This window comes from Dreissena polymorpha, chromosome 1 (assembly GCF_020536995.1).
Source record: "Dreissena polymorpha isolate Duluth1 chromosome 1, UMN_Dpol_1.0, whole genome shotgun sequence".
Classification (NCBI taxonomy): Eukaryota; Metazoa; Mollusca; class Bivalvia; order Myida; family Dreissenidae; genus Dreissena; species Dreissena polymorpha.
The window spans coordinates 3302484-3319011 of record NC_068355.1 but is presented as its reverse complement, the minus strand read 5'-3'; the positions used below and the strand labels follow the sequence as shown (position 1 = coordinate 3319011).

Genomic DNA, 16528 nt, shown 5'->3' with positions numbered 1-16528 from the left:
ATGACCTTGACCTTGAAGAATGACCTTGACCTTGAACTTCCACCACTAAAAATGTGCAGCTTCATGAGAACGCCGCTTTAAATTTTTATTTTTTTTTACCTTGAAGGTTGACCTTGACCTTGAACTTCCACCACTCAAAATGTGCAGCTTCATGAGATACACATGCATGCCACATATCAAGTTGCTATCTTCAATATTAAAAAAGTTATGGCCAATGTTAAAGTTTTCGGACGGACAGACGCCATATATTTGACATTTGACATAGAAGGATGACCTTCACCTTCACCTTTCACCACTCAAAATGTTCAGCTCCAGGAGATACACATGCATGCCAAATATCAAGTTGCTATCTTAAATATTGAAAATGTTATGGCCAATGTTAAAGTTTTCGGCCGGACAGACACCATAAATTTGACATTTGACCTTGAAGGATGACCTTGACCTTTCACCACTCAAAATGTGCAGCTCCATGAGAGACACATGCATGCCAAATATCAAGTTGCTATCTTAAAAAGTGAAAAAGTTATGGCCAATGTTAAAGTTTTTTTCAGACAGACAGACAGACTGACATACTGACGGACAGTTCAACTGCTATATGCCATCCTACCCGGCGCATAAAAATTATTTTTTTGGGGTTTGGTGGGGGGGGGGGGGGGTATAGTGTGAGGGTGTGGTGGTCATTTATTAGATGATCTATAATTAAAAAATAAAATAACGAAATAACGGGGGGATTGAGGGGGGATTCGGGGGGGGGGGGGGGTGGTTTGGACAGAGTCAATTGTGGTATGTCAGGTCAGAGTTGTTTTGTCAAAGTATCAATCAAATCTAATAATAAATAAAGAAGTTATGGCAATTTTAGCAAAATTTAATAATTTGGCCTTGAGAGTCAAGGTCATTCAAAGGTCAAGGTAAAATTCAACTTGCCAGGTACAGTACCCTCATGATAGCATGAAAGTATTTAAAGTTTAAAAGCAAAAGCATTAATACTTTAGAAGTAAAGTGAATCTAAAAACAAAATGTAACCATATATTCAAAGTTACTAAGTCAAAAAAGGGCCATAATTCGGTAAAAATGACAACCAGAGTTATGCAACTTGTCCTTTACTGTCCCCTTATGATAGTTTGCCAGTGTTCCAAGTATGAAAGCAATATCTATGATACTTTAGGGGTAAAGTGGACCAAAACACAAAACTTAACAAAATTTTCAAGTATAAAGGGCCCACAATTCTGTCAAAATGCCAGTCAGAGTTACATAACTTTGCCTGCACAGTCCCCTTACGATAGTTAGTAAGTGTTGCAAGTATGAAAGCAATGGTTTTGATACTTTAGGAAAAAAGTGGACTTAAACACAAAACTTAACCAAATTATCAATTTTCTAAGTATTAAAAGGGTACATAATTCTGTCAAAATGCCAGTCAGAGTTACATAACTTTGCCTGCACGGTCCCCTTACGATAGTTAGTAAGTGTTGCAAGTATGAAAGTAATGGCTTTGATACTTTAGGAAAAAAGTGGACCTAAACACAAAACTTAACCAAATTTTCAATTTTCTAAGTATAAAAAGGGCACATAATTCTGTCAAAATGCCAGTCAGAGTTACATAACTTTGCCTGCACAGTCCTCTTATGATAGTTAATAAGTGTTGCAAGTATGAAAGCAATAGCTTTGATACTTAAGGAATAAAATGGACCTTAACACAAAACTTAACCAAAAAAGTATAAAAACGGCACATAATTCTGTCAAAATGCAAGCGAGAATTATCTAACTTTACCTGCCCAGTCCCCTCATGACAGTAAGTAAGTGTACCAAGTTTGAATGCAATAGCATTGATACTTTATGAGAAAAGTGTACCTAAACGCAAAACTTAACTGGACGCTGATGCCGAAAAAATAAAAAAATAGATGAGCTAATTACCCCAAATATTAATAAGGACAAATAAGACAGATTACTAAGCTTTTACACTTAATTATTAAAAGAAGCCAGTTTAAAGCAGTTATTCATAATTACTTACCATAGGTTAAAGAATTTACATCATGTAACTATTGTCTGTATGACATCACATATTATCATATTGAATATAAATATATATGAATAATTCCCATAAAAATATTTGGCTAAATGATACATTTTAACAAAACATGGAATACAATTTGTAACAGATTTCCTTTTAAATGTTACTAAATAAAATTTACAGGAACGTTTAAAAATTCCCAAATATTTACAATTTGTAACTTACATATACCAGCATATATTGTGTACTTATAAAAATAAAAACATCAGAAGTGTTAAAACAATTTATACTATTAAATGTTAATTCATGCAGTGTTATCAATTTCTGATGAGCTGAAATACAATCTTTAGCACTTAAATTATGTCTTGAATAAATATTTCGAGCCAAATTGAAAAGTACTTACACTTTGTTAACTATGAAATATCCAAACCAAAGACACAAAGATTACAAATGTACTTAAACGTTCATACAACAGAACATTAATCTGTATGCGTCAAGCTGTTGTTGATATTATGTATCCTGTACAGTAATTGCTCTTACATTATAAATAGAAGGATGCTATAATTGGTAGATTATGTCTAATTATTTGGAGTAGTACTATATGTGTGCCCCAAATTTAATCATCACTTGTTATATGTCAGACAGTTTGCTAGAATTTTGTAAGACTGCAGACAAGAAAACAGGTAAATGACATATACATGTACATGACCTAAGATGTTAAGAAAACTAGAAGTTGACTGCTGCTATCTTAGATTTGCAGCTGTATTTAATTTCACTGAATGCATACATTAACCCATGATGTTATACAATTACCACTTTACCAGAGTACAATGACAAATTCAACAATAAATCCCCTCTCACTTGCACATAATGGAAAAACTTGACCTAGTAAAAGATAAGCCAATATTATTAGGTTTAAGGTCTGATGTTGCATACTTGTTAAAACACCTATGAAACAAAGGTACATTTTAACAGGTATTTTCCTGTATACCCAATGTGGGTCTTACAACCTGTAGACAATACATGCTATCAATGGGGGTCTTCATAAAAATACAGTCATAGACAAGACAATTAAAACAATCTGCTCAGAAAGAGTTCTGATTATAACCTGTGGTCTTCAACCATCCTGAGTCAGGTATGACATTGCACATAGGGTATCATGTTGAAAGAAAGTCGCCAAGAAGCAAATGAACAATACATTTAAATAACAAGAGCACCTCATAACGGGTGACACGCTCGGCTGCAAAGGCTTGTCAGAATTTTTTATTTTTATTTTTTTTTAGAGGTCACAGTGACCTTGACCTTCGACCTAGTGACCCAACAAGAGATGTGTTTTCTATTTATCATTTGGCAGGTATAGAAATCATCTCCCTTTAAAGATTATTACTTCCCTTGAATCAGTGCCCAAGATAATTATATGGGAAATACTGGGTTTTAACCCATTGGTGTTGAAAAATAGGGTGATTTCATTCTTGAAATAGGGTGAAATGAGTTAAAAAAATGCATACCATAAAATCATTGCCGCTTTACTTCTGTTGAAGCTGCATACTTGTATTGATTCAATAAAATTGTAAACTATCATCATTAACTTTTATAAACTGATGTTTCATAACATCTTCAATCCTTTAAACTGTCCATAATATAAACTTTATACTTAAAAACAAATGATTACACAAATGATTCGGCTCTTATTGGCTTTTGCTTTCTTGGTTCGAAAACGTTTGCGATCGAATGATATTTTGGCGCAACAATCGCGGACGTCTTTCGACCTCTCTGAGACTTTTTATTTTGCATCGTAATAGAAGCTGAAAGTACAGACGCTTTACAAAGACATGAACAAAGAACGACGGTTTAAGTCAGATTTAAAACGCATGTATGTCGTCTTAAATAATTTGGTAAGACGCTTTATTTAACAATGAAATTTAGTCCGCAGAGCGTTTTGATACCATTGACTGTTTTCCTGCTTCGTTTTCCAGGTGCTTGCTGAATGAAAGCGTCGCCGGATTACGATAATAATTCCAATGAGAAAATACCAAAATGAGCGAAGCATTTTCGATCGAAGCTATTGTATCGTACGCATCAAATTTGACAAATTTGCGTAAAAGTCAACTCGGTTGCGTTTTTAATACGCATGATATTGTATTTCTTTGCGTTTTTAAACATGTTAATAGGGTGAAAGACGCAGATATGCAGCTTATCTGGGGTACTGCTTGAATTTTGTCCAAGCCAACCGGGGAGGGGGGGGGGGGGGGGGGGGAGGGTCTCACAGTCAATTATGACCATGTCAGACATCACTGACAACCAAGGCCTGTGTTTTAAAAGAGATCATAGCCAGAGTTGATCATGTATCTATGGACATAAGTCCACAGGTATGTAATGAACATCAAAGAAATTATAATTATATCATTTAAAAAAAAAACTTTGAAAAATCAATCATTTGGGTTATAAATAATCAAAATAATAAATCTGTACAGTAACTAGATGTGAAAAGAACTTCAATTCTTGGTAAGGAAATATATAATATGAGATTTATAATTATATAAATTACTTCCCTTGAAAATAATTGTCTGTAACAAATCTCTATTTTTAGTAGCAAATAATTAAAAGCCACTACTGTGACTGTAGATTCACCACTCAAAATGTGCAGCTCCATGAGATACACACGCATGCCAAATATATAAAGTGGCTATGTTCAATATTTTATAATTTTCTCCCTTTTTAAAGCTTACTACTTCCCTTAAATCTGTATTTTTTACCGTAGACTGTAAAGGATTACCTTGACTTTTTACCACAATGTGTTTGTCAGAAACACAATGCCGCCTACTGCGCCGCTTTGATTTATTTAACAAAAATATATATGTGGGCAGGTCAGATAACTATGTCCATTTAAAGCTTATTACTTCCCTTGACTTTGTTTTTTCGACCCTAGACCTTAAAGGATGATGTTCACCTTGAAATTTTACCACTCAAAATGTGCAGCTCCATGAGATACACATGCATGCCAAATATCAAGGTGCTATCTTCAATATTTAAAAAGTTATGGCCAATGTTAAGGTTTTAGCACGACGCCTACGGCGGACGGCGGATATGGGACTGCGGACGGCGAGCTGGCTATGACAATAGCTCGGGTTTTCTCTGAAAACAGACTCGCTAAAAATGATATACAATATTTTAACTAACATTCCTTTCACAGGTACAAACACTTCACAGGAAATGTTAATCACCAAGTATTTTAAATTGTTAACTAACATATACCATAAAGCAAGTATATTTTATACTTCTATCTGCTGGAGGTAACTGTATGTACCTGTATAGGTCATTTAAGGTTAAATAGCTATGCTGAAAAATACTTACAATGACTGTTTCCTGTGAAATATCCAAACCAAAGATACACTTATTACTCAAGAACGCTAACTTTCAAACAACAAAACATTAATTCAAACTGAATCCTCACTGCTTATGATATTCTATATCCTGTACTGTGTGCCCAAGATTTTATCCTCACTTAAGGTTTGACCAACAGTCCCCTTGAACTTCATATGGCTTCAGATAAGAAATGTACAACTTTTAATTAAGTGAATGACACACATACCATTCAATGACCTGGCATTTTTACCTATGGCATTTTTACCACTTTACATCTGGCATTTTACCTCTGGCATTTTTACCTATGGCATTTTTACCTCTGGCATTTTTACCTACATTCGTATCTGAGACTTGTAACTGTATTGCGTTTCACTACATGAATAAATTAACTTAATATGCAAATTACCTGAGAACAAACAAATTAAACAATTTAACTCCCCACTCCCACACAATGGACTGACCCAACATTAAAGTAACAGTTTAACCAATCAATATCATTCAAGATTTTAGGTTTGATATTGCCCACCAGTAAACACATATGGAACAAAGGCCAAAATCAACACAGGTATTATGATTTTCTTGTTTACCCAATGTGGGTCTTACAGTCTGTAGACTAGTAGTAATGCTATCAATATGGTCTTTACCAAAATACAGCCATTGAATACCAGACAAGATAATCAAAACAATCTGCTTACAAAGAGTTCTGATAACAATCAGTGGTCTTTATCTATCTAGGAAGCCTCTTGATATGTGGGAATTTGAGCAGTCTGCACAGGCTAATGAGGGACAGCACTTTTCTGGAAGCCTTTGCAGCCGAGCGTGTCACCCGTTAAGAGGTGCTCTTGTTATTTAAATGTATTGTTCATTTGCTTCTTGGCGACTTTCTTTCAACATGATACAAATTACTTTTTTGTTCAAGAAAATCTAGTTTAGAAGAAAAGTGTGAGACTGCACAGGCTAGTACTCTGGGATGACATTTCACACTCACATTAAGCCCAGTTCTCCCTGTGTGAGGCTCACTTAATTTCCTTCATTACAGGTATTACAAGTAGAATTTGTGCAAAACACACATTCATTTAATTAAGTGTTTGCATTAGTTCTCGTAACATATTCATAACTTTTTAACAGCTATTATTAATAACAATTCTTATACAAATTGTGTCACATAATATGCATATTTTACATTTCTCAATGTACTTTCCTTACTAAATGGAAATAAACTATAAAGGAAATTTAAATCAACAAACATGTTTAATTTGCTACCAACATATACCAATGATCAAGTATATTTTATACTACAAAAGAACCTGAATATTATAAATATGTAAATACAACCACTGTTATCAACTTCTGATACACAGAAATACAATTAAGTAACTAAAAAATTATGCCTTGCATAAATATAGCCAATTTGAATAAGTACTTACAGTTTGTTGATTAACTATCCAAACCGATAAACTATCCAAACCAAAAATACACTGACTACTGAAGTATTGTAACTGTCTAACTTTAGTAACTCCACAACACAACAATCATCACTCAGAAATCTGAACTGTGTGTGCCCTAGATTTTATCACAGCACTTGTTGTGTCTGACAGTGTCCTTGAATTTCATAAAACTGCAGATAAGAAATCAAGAACATCAGTGAATGACACGCAAACATGACCTAATATGTGACCATATCAAGACATACATGTACACTGCTTACTATCTTAGATTTGCAGATGCATTTTATTTCACTAAATGTATTTTTTAAAAATTGCAAATTATCAAAATTATCAGTACAACAAATTCAACATTTAATCTCCTCAACTTGCACACAATGGCCTGAAACCATCATTGGCAGGGCTCGAAATTAACACTCGCACACTCGCAAAATGCGAGTAAAAAATACTGATTGCGAGTTAAGTTTTAAGCCACTAGTATTTTTTTGCGAGTAAATAAATAGTGAAAAGAAATGAGTAGGTATAATGCTGCTCGACGTAATTATGGCTAAATCTTAGGTCAATTTTTAGAACGGCTGAATGCCCAAGTACCCTTATGCGTAAGCGCGCACCTTGTATGTAGACTGGTATATACAGATACGCGGATGGTATTGGTACAAAGGAAGTGAAACAGTCGACTACATGTGTATTTACACATGTTCATTGAAGCGAAAAATAACTTGTCACTTTATTCCCACAGACGGAAATAACACAAAATATGCATAATACAAAAGATAAAGCAAAGTTAACCGTTTAGTTAGAAAAAACGGATTTTAAATCCTTCTACGAAAACAGTGAATTAGTGGGAAAAATAACTTAAAATAAGACTAAAACTTGTTGTAGATGAAGATGGTCAATCAACCTGATGTGGGCCGTTATGGTCCAAGGAACTGATATCTTTGTATGGTTGCAGAAATAAAATGTGTATACATGTTAAGTACTTTTATTTTGTTTAAATAGTACTAAACTAATAATGTCCAAGTTTTTTATGTTTCCATCAAAATTTGCGAGAATGTTCTTGATTTTGCGAGTTGGTATTAAAGCTGCTCGCAATTTTTTGCAAGTAGAAGAAAATGTTAAATTTGAGCCCTGCATTGGAAAGGGCTTGCCATTAAAGATTTTTGGGGTTGATGTTGCATACTTGTTAAAGGGACCTTGTCACATATTTCGGCATGTACTGAAGTTTGTCATTAAATGCTGTATATTGATAAATGTTAACATTGGATCTAAAAAGCTCCAGTAAAAAACAATAATAAACAAGATGTGTTTGTGAAACACAATGTCTCCCTATATGATGTTTGACCTTGTATGATGACCTTGACCTTTCACCTCTCAACATGTGCAGCTCCATGAGATACACATGCATTTCAAATATAAAATTGCTAGCTTCAATATTGCAGAAGTGACATTACATGAGCAATTTTGACCCATATACTTGACCTTGAAGGATGATCTTGACCTTGACCTTTCACCACTAAAAATGTGCAGCTCCATGATATACACATGCATGCCAAATATCAAGTTGCTATCTTCAATATTGCAAAAGTATGCACAAAATTAGCGATTTGGGCCACATATATTTGACCTCTGACCTTGAATGATGACCTTGACCTTGACATTTCACCACTCAAAATGTGCAGCTCCATGAGATACACATGCATGCCAAATATCAAGTTGCTATCTTCAATATTGCAAAAGTACTCATAAAATAAGCGATTTTGGCCACATATATTTGACATCTGACCTTGAAGGATGACCTTGACCTTTCACCACTCAAATTGTGCAGCTCCATGAGATACACATGCATGCCAAATATCAAGTTGCTATCTTGAATATTGAAATACTGCAAAAGTGTTCATTAAATGAGCGATTTTGACCCATATATTTGACCTTTGACCTTGAAGGATGACCTTGTCCTTTCACCACTCAAAATGTGCAGCTCCATGAGATACATATGCATGCCAAATATCAAGTTCCTATCTTCAATATTGCAAAAGTTATTGCAAATGTTAAAGTTGGCGCAAACCAACCAACAGACCAACCAACAGACCAACAGACAGGGCAAAAACAATATGTCCCCCACTACTATAGTGGGGAACATAAAAAAAGAAAGAAAAAAAAGTAACAGTCAACTAGGCTCAAACCACCGACACTTGGAGTAAAAGTCTAACATTTGGACAACTAAGCCATCCGTGCTCATACGAGTGATGCATTTTATACTTTTTATAAGCAATCCTCATAGAGTCACAAAATATTGATAACAATAGAACTCTCCAAATTATTCAATTGTTATTAGTTGCAATTCTTAATAATTTTCAGGTATTTAAATCAGCAAAAGATGCATATAATGGATATTTTTGAGCATAATAAATGTTCAATATTACTGTTTCGAAAATTTGCGAACCTGAAACTATTTTTTTAAATTATGTCACTTTACCAAAATGTGAAAAGGTCCCTTTAATAAGGACAACACAACTGTGTATTTTGATGATTTATGTGGCTTAAAACTATTCAGTAATATTTATGTGCACTGCCATCATTAATGAACTTAATTTGAAACACTTCATGTTAAATAATGAAAGCTCTATTAATAAACTACTAAACATGTACATGTATGCATATTTACGTTTCTCATTTATCATACCATAATTATGTCATTGTGACCTAACCAACAATGTAATTGTGACCTCAACAACAGTACAAAATGTACTTTACTGTGAACTTAAACTGATAACAAACGCAGACCATAAAGATTGTAAACAGTGTCTGACCGAATTAAAGTTACTGATGCAACTAAACCACACTTTATCAGCACTGCATTATTACAACATATAGACTTTGTAAATTGTAGTATGCAATATTGCGTCATACTTTATAAGCTGCTTGATTCATACAACATGTACCTCCAAGAAGAGAAAAACAAACAATAGAATAGATTTATAACATATCACACTAACTTGACTATGGAGTTGATAAAATAGCTCCCTTAATGCGTTGAAATTTGAAGCTTATAAAATATCAGATAAGAGCATTATTTAACTTCTTTATGCACTTGAATTAATGCCATACTGTCAGTCCAAATACAATAAACATGTATTTTTAACAAACTTAACAATAGTGTTTGCTACCAGTCATTTGTGACACAAATTTTGTGTACTGGGGTCCTTTTTTGTGAAAACTATCATTATACATCTTTTTCATTATTAATCACATAATTTTGAATGTGTTGAATGTATTTGACATCATGTTGCATGTATTTTTCTGACCAAAGTCTTACTCGATTTATTTTTATTGCGAGTTAAATAAACATGCCAATTTGGTTTATGCTATTCCTCAATGATTCAAAGTTAAATTTTTGCTAGAAAAACAAAAAACAATTCCATTTATCATAACTTAATTCCCGTATTTAAGACCTTTCTTACTCCATTCAAGCGTTTAAGGCTTCATCTCCAAGCCTTATATACAGATGAGCAGCAAACAGCATAGAACCTGAAGAGACTGCGAGTTAGTTGCAGGCTGTTCTGGTTTTATGCTGGTTGCACATAGCCATTTTCACTTTGATTCTGAGTGGGAAAGGGTTAAGTAGACATCAGCCTTTATTCAGCACTAGACATGATACCTGTATGATTTATTTCACGAATAATTCATACTTTGAAAAAAATTAAAGGAAAACCTAAATTACTAGAAAATAATGCGGTTGTAACTACGCATGATCAAAGTGTCACAAATTTAGCGCAACAGGGCAGAATCCTGGTAAAATACAATAAACTGTCAGAAAATTAAGATTCATTAATTATTGATGATACTTTGTATGTCCGTAAATTTAGAATCACACAAAATAATTATATTTGCAAAAAAATGGGGGTGTCTGAAAATTTAGAGTGTCCGAAAAAAAGTAATTACTGTATTTAAAAAGCTTTGCTTTAAAAAATAAAAAGTCAAATGTCTATTTTGTATGTGAAATATGTAACACACCTTTTAACATGAAATAAATATAAAACAAGAGATGTGTTTGTCAGAAACACAATGCCCCCTCTTGCACCGCTTTGAAAAAAAAGTCAACATATCATTTGGCAGGTTTAACAAGATTTCTTTGAGAAACACAATGCCCCCCAGTAAGCCAAATATGAAGTTGCTATGTAGTTTATCAGGGTTGCCACCAACCTGATGAAATAAAATTCCCCGACTTTTCACTGACTTTTCCCTGACCAAATCTTGGTTTTCACTGACTAATTTTATTCTGTAACATATAATATTTAACAACTAACATAGCAGTACTACTTGTACACTAATCTATGCTTGATGCAAGGCTATATAGTAAAAAATCAATAGGGGTCATCTGCAAGTCATGATAGGAGTAGTAGTAGTAGTAGTAGTAGTAGTAGTAGTAGTAGTAGTAGTAGTAGTAGTAGTAGTAGTAGTAGTAGTAGTAGAAGTAGTAGTAGTAGTAGTAGTAGTAGTAGTAGTAGTAGTAGTAGTAGTAGTAGTAGTAGTAGTAGTAGTAGTAGTAGAAGTAGCAGTAGCAGCATTACAATACCAATACTTAAGAATGATCAAATGGGAAAAGGTAACCTAGCACTGGCAGTAAATATGGGGCTCATTTACAGGTCAGATTTGGAATCTCTGCTGTAAAATGAGATTTTGAATGAATTAAAGGGAGGCAAATCTGTAATAAAAAGAACATGCATAAACCGTAGTTGTTTCCCTTGTTTGAACCATGCTTAATCCTTATAATGCCTATTTCCAGTAACTGTGACCTTCACCTGTGATCTTGACCTTTGACCTAGTGACCTCAAAATCAATAGGGGTCATCTGCGAGTCATGATCAATGTACCTATGAAGTTTCATGATCCTAGCCCCAAGCGTTCTTGAGTTATCATCCGGAAACCACCTGGTGGACGGACCGACCGACCTACCGACCTGAGCAAAGCAATATACCCCCTCTTTTTCGAAGGGGGGCATAAAAAATCATCTCCTTTTTAAAGCTTATAACTTCGCTTGGATTGTATTTTTTTACCTTTGACCTTGAAGGATGACCCTGACCTTCACTTTTCACCACTCAAAATGTGCAGCTCCATGAGATACACATGCATGTCAAATATGAAGTTGCTATCTTCAATATTGCAATACCAAATTTGAAGTTGCTATCTTCAATATTGCAAAAGTTATCAAACTTTAACCAAGGTTAAATTTTTGGGACAGAATGACAGACAGACATACAGGCAAAAAACAATATACCCTGATCATTCGATCTGAGGGCATAAAAAAGAACAAATGGCAATTAAAAGTGTGTAATTACAAAGACCTAACAAGTTATCTAAATAATACGAATGTATACTTTTGAGCCCTTGTATTGAAGTTTCAAAGATAAATCACTGCAGCATCACAAACAAGAAACCGTCGGAGACGGGTGATGCTCCCCAAAGTTTTTTTATGTCACAATATTGCACTATATATATTCAGATAAAAGGAAACGTCTTGAGGGCACAGTAGTTGGGGGACAATATTTTTTTTATAGAAAATTTCAAAGGGCCATAACTCTGTAAAAAATCATCTGACCAAAACCCGCTGATAATATGCACATCTCCTCTTGGTAGTGAAGCTTCCCCTAAAAATTCATCGAATTCCGGTCATTAGTTGCTGAGAAATAGCCCGGACAAAAACTGTGCACGGACGGACAGACAAACGCACGCACACATGCACGGACAGACGAAGCGGCGACTATATGCTCCCCCCAAAATAATTTTTGGGGGAGCATAAAAATTGATGAAACAAGACTATTGTCAAGCAATATAGTCCCCTACCAGTGAAACTCCACCATTGTCAGAATATCTTTTATATTTGTTGCCATAGCAACCATAATTTTTGACGTAGGAACAAAATGAAATGACATGCATAATCTCCATATTGCCATCTATTCATGTTTCAAGTTTCATGAAAAAATATTAAGAACTTTTAAAGTTATCGCAGGATCCAGAAAAGTGTGACAGACTGACTGACTGACGGACACACAGAGCGCAAACCATAGGTCCCCTCCGGTTTCACTGATAGGGGACAATAAGTACCGGTATACCACATTATGTACAAATATACAGAAAAAAATGTGTTCACATGGAACACTCATGTAATCATGACTTTGTTTGACTATGTAAACCAAGACTTTGTAAAAAATTACTTGCTAGATCACAGGGGATGGCATTGGTTCAAATTTTAGGTGGCAGTCACTTTCCTCTTAACTGGCATTTAAGGAGAAGTCAGCAGAAATTGAGAAATCATGTTATTTGATTATATCTTATATAACTTATTACGAGTTGAATTATTTTACAATTGTAATCACTGACTACTAAGGCTATCACGTTTAAACGGTCGCGTTTCGTGTTTTGCTCATAAACGTTTACCAAAACAATAAACGTTTAAACGATAGTCAATATACATATAATAAATATTGGGGTACAAATAACGTAGCCGACTAGCCGTACGAAGTATAGCGACGACGAACTGCGAAATGCGGGTACTTGCGGTTAATCCGGGCTACCCTTTTCGGCGGTACTTTATTTCTGATTGGTTAGAGGATGGCACAGACATGAACGGAAACTAACGGAAAATCTTCGCTACTTTCCGAAAATCTTACAACATTGCAACGAAACAGTGCGTATGCCACAATCTTGAACTATTTTAAGTGATTGATTAGAAAAGTATATATTGATTATATTATTAATTATATAATTGATTATATATTGATTACGTTTTTGCTAGTTAACTGGTTTTTCATTTTCTGTGGTCGAACGATATGCACATTGTATTTCATGTGCGAAATACGTACATTTTTTTCGGAGTGTCGTTTCCGGATGCAGTATTTTTCATCGATTTTACATTATTTTCGACATTCATTTTTTTATAGAATGACGAATACACATGTGGTGATACGGATGGTCTGGTTTATAATATTTTATGGTTTTAATATGACGTATTGCGCGAATGGAATATGCGCTGAATATTACTTCCCGAAATAATTACTATTTTTAGTTTGGAAATGCAATGGTACTGATGCTTTTTAAACGGACATAGGGATACCGTTTAAACGGTAACGTTTCGTTTATTTCATTTCGTTTAAACGTTAAGAAAAATCTGTAAACGTGATACCCTTACTGACTACTGACATTGTGAATCCTGCCCATACAATAATATTCTTAGCTCCATAGAGGATGTGTGAAAACTAGTTGACATTTTACTGCATTTGATTAATTGGACTTTAAACAGAGGTGAAAAATAAATTGTTTTTGAAGAAAATTCAATGGGAAGTTGCTTTACATGTATTGTTAGTTTATGGATTAACTTGAACATTAGGGTGAAATGAATTTCTCCTATCCCTTTTTTAAATGCTATCTGCATTTAGTTTTCAAATAACAAGTCAAATCAGCAATAATACAAAAATTAATCAACATATAGTATTGTACCACACAAAATACCAACCAATTTGCATGATTGAGGACTTAAGCCGTGTTCTTTGATTGTTGAAAAATGTTTAAGAGCTTACTTACAGTGGCAAAAATTATTAAATGATTTGGAACATTAGACTGTCATTCTAATACAAAGAAAATGGCTGAAAATACAAGCAATAACTTTTTGAATAACTTAAATCACTTCATAAACACAACCACTGTCTTTTGCAGCTGATCTGTGCGCATCCCTGAATAGACGTTGTTCGTGACAAATTAATAAAACCGAAGAATAAACTTCAAAAACAAGTTAAAAAAACCTGAATGAAAAGCTACAAACTTTATCCTTAACATGAGCCCTAAAAAAACAAGACAATTTTTTAACAAACTTTTCTTGTTGACATTTTTATGTTGAAATTTGAAACAGTTTAAATAATTGAAAATCTTTATTGACTTAGGCTACATCACAAATCACAATGTGAAAAAGATTAGTGCACTGTGACCTAACAGATACATGTAGCAACACTTAAAGTCTGCAACAATGTCACAGTTTTTCCTGATGGTGGATACAAGTACAAACAAAAAAAGTAAATACAAAGCAATTATTTTGTGCTATAATGTTATCGTTTGCATGGGTTTGTTGGTGCAGTAGTCGAGTGGTAACACTCTGGTCTACCATTACAGAGGTCCCTGGTTCAATTCCTGGCCAGGGCACTGGAAATTTCAGAAATGCTTCAAGTGTTTCCCACCCAACTAGAAATGTACTGGTATGAAACCCAGGCAATTTTCGCGTGTATCGGTGCTTTACATCGAGCACATAAAAGAACCAAGATATCTATTTGCAAAGAGCTATGGTATCGCACTCGGATTCCTTGTATCTCAATACTGTCTCTTCTGCTTGCTGTCTCTTCAGCATTCAGCAAAACCAAAGGACCCCATTGGAAATAAGTGCTTGCACTTTCATGGGTTATCCTTGACTGCGAGGTCAAAAGAAATACTATCACTACTACTGCTACTGCTACTACCTTCAGATAGGTAAACGTTAGTCTTATTTATAAGACGCGCAAAGAATTTAGAGATACTTTTTATATGGGCTAAATTATTTGGAACATCTTATCGGGGAAAAGTCCATTATGTGGTGGACACCAGAAAGTTAATTTTTTTATCAATTTGCGTAAAATTGCAAAATAACATTACCAACTCATAAGGTTTTAGTTCAGAAGTCCATTTCTATCCCAAATATCTTCAAATTGAAGTTAGAAAGGCATAAATTCTTCAGTTAAACTTCTGCTTAAATCGCAAAACAATCACTGACCTGTCGCCATGTCATGAAACTGATTTAAATACGAACCAATCAGAAGAAGGAATTACGGTGTAACGTGTACGCATAATTTTATTTAACATGAGCTTTTAACGCTGACTTTTACCTAAGTAGATCTAGTATGCTCATCTTTGTCGATTTAATAAGCATATATGTTCAAAACAGATATGGTGCAGTTTCTATTTACTCTTCTAAGTTTCAGCAACTGTTTATGCTTGTCTTTTTCGCACCTCTGTCTGTGTTTTATGTACTTACATTCTACGTTACATAGGACGGTTTACTGTACGATCTGTATCACTATTATTTATGTACCCTATAAAAATAAAAGATGTTATTTATTTCAGAACTTTTTAATTGTCACTTTAGAAAAAAAATAAGGCTTAATTAATCCAGAAAATAATAAAAACATCGGTTTACTATATAACGCTCTGCACCACAACAGACAAACGCAAACTGTATTTTACTCTGTTTATTCTTCCACATGCTTTACATCGAGGCTGTGTTATCGATTTATATCTACACAGCGAGCGAATCGAGAGATATTGAAAATCTGAATAGTGGTTGGATTTAAATTGCTCAGGTGTGCAAAATTCAAAGTGTCATTACATAATTTTTACGGAACATTATTGAGAAATGAATTATCTACACAGGTATGTAAATATTATTGCGATCCGTTGATATTAAGTGTCTGATATCGGGGCTTGAATGTTGCGCACAAAATCAGGCTTGTGGAAATTGGAAAAAATCTGCCGGTCATCCGGACAGGCATTCAGAAAATGTGCCGGTCCGGAGAAAATTTAGCCGGACCAAAAAAAAACAACAACACAACTATGTACATGTACATTCACATAAACCCTTTATTTTAGCTCTGACAACAAGCCCTTGCCAGTGCTTTATCCTAATAAGATAA

General features: G+C 34.3%; 1 protein-coding gene across 3 annotated transcripts in view; it reads right to left on the bottom strand.

Annotated features, from left to right (window-relative positions):
• The window catches only part of LOC127868705 (cytosolic 10-formyltetrahydrofolate dehydrogenase-like), a 107318-nt gene that overhangs the window by 77333 nt on the left and 13457 nt on the right, over positions 1-16528 (bottom strand). The window contains exon 1 of one of the 3 annotated variants that reach the window (XM_052410714.1): positions 6802-6967. The exons of 1 other annotated variant lie outside the window; for it this stretch is intronic. The gene's annotated coding sequence lies outside the window, so the exon portion shown is untranslated. Of the gene's footprint in view, positions 1-5362; positions 5478-6801; positions 6968-16528 lie in introns of those variants that run through there. One more of the 3 variants, XM_052410723.1, reaches the window with a different exon arrangement.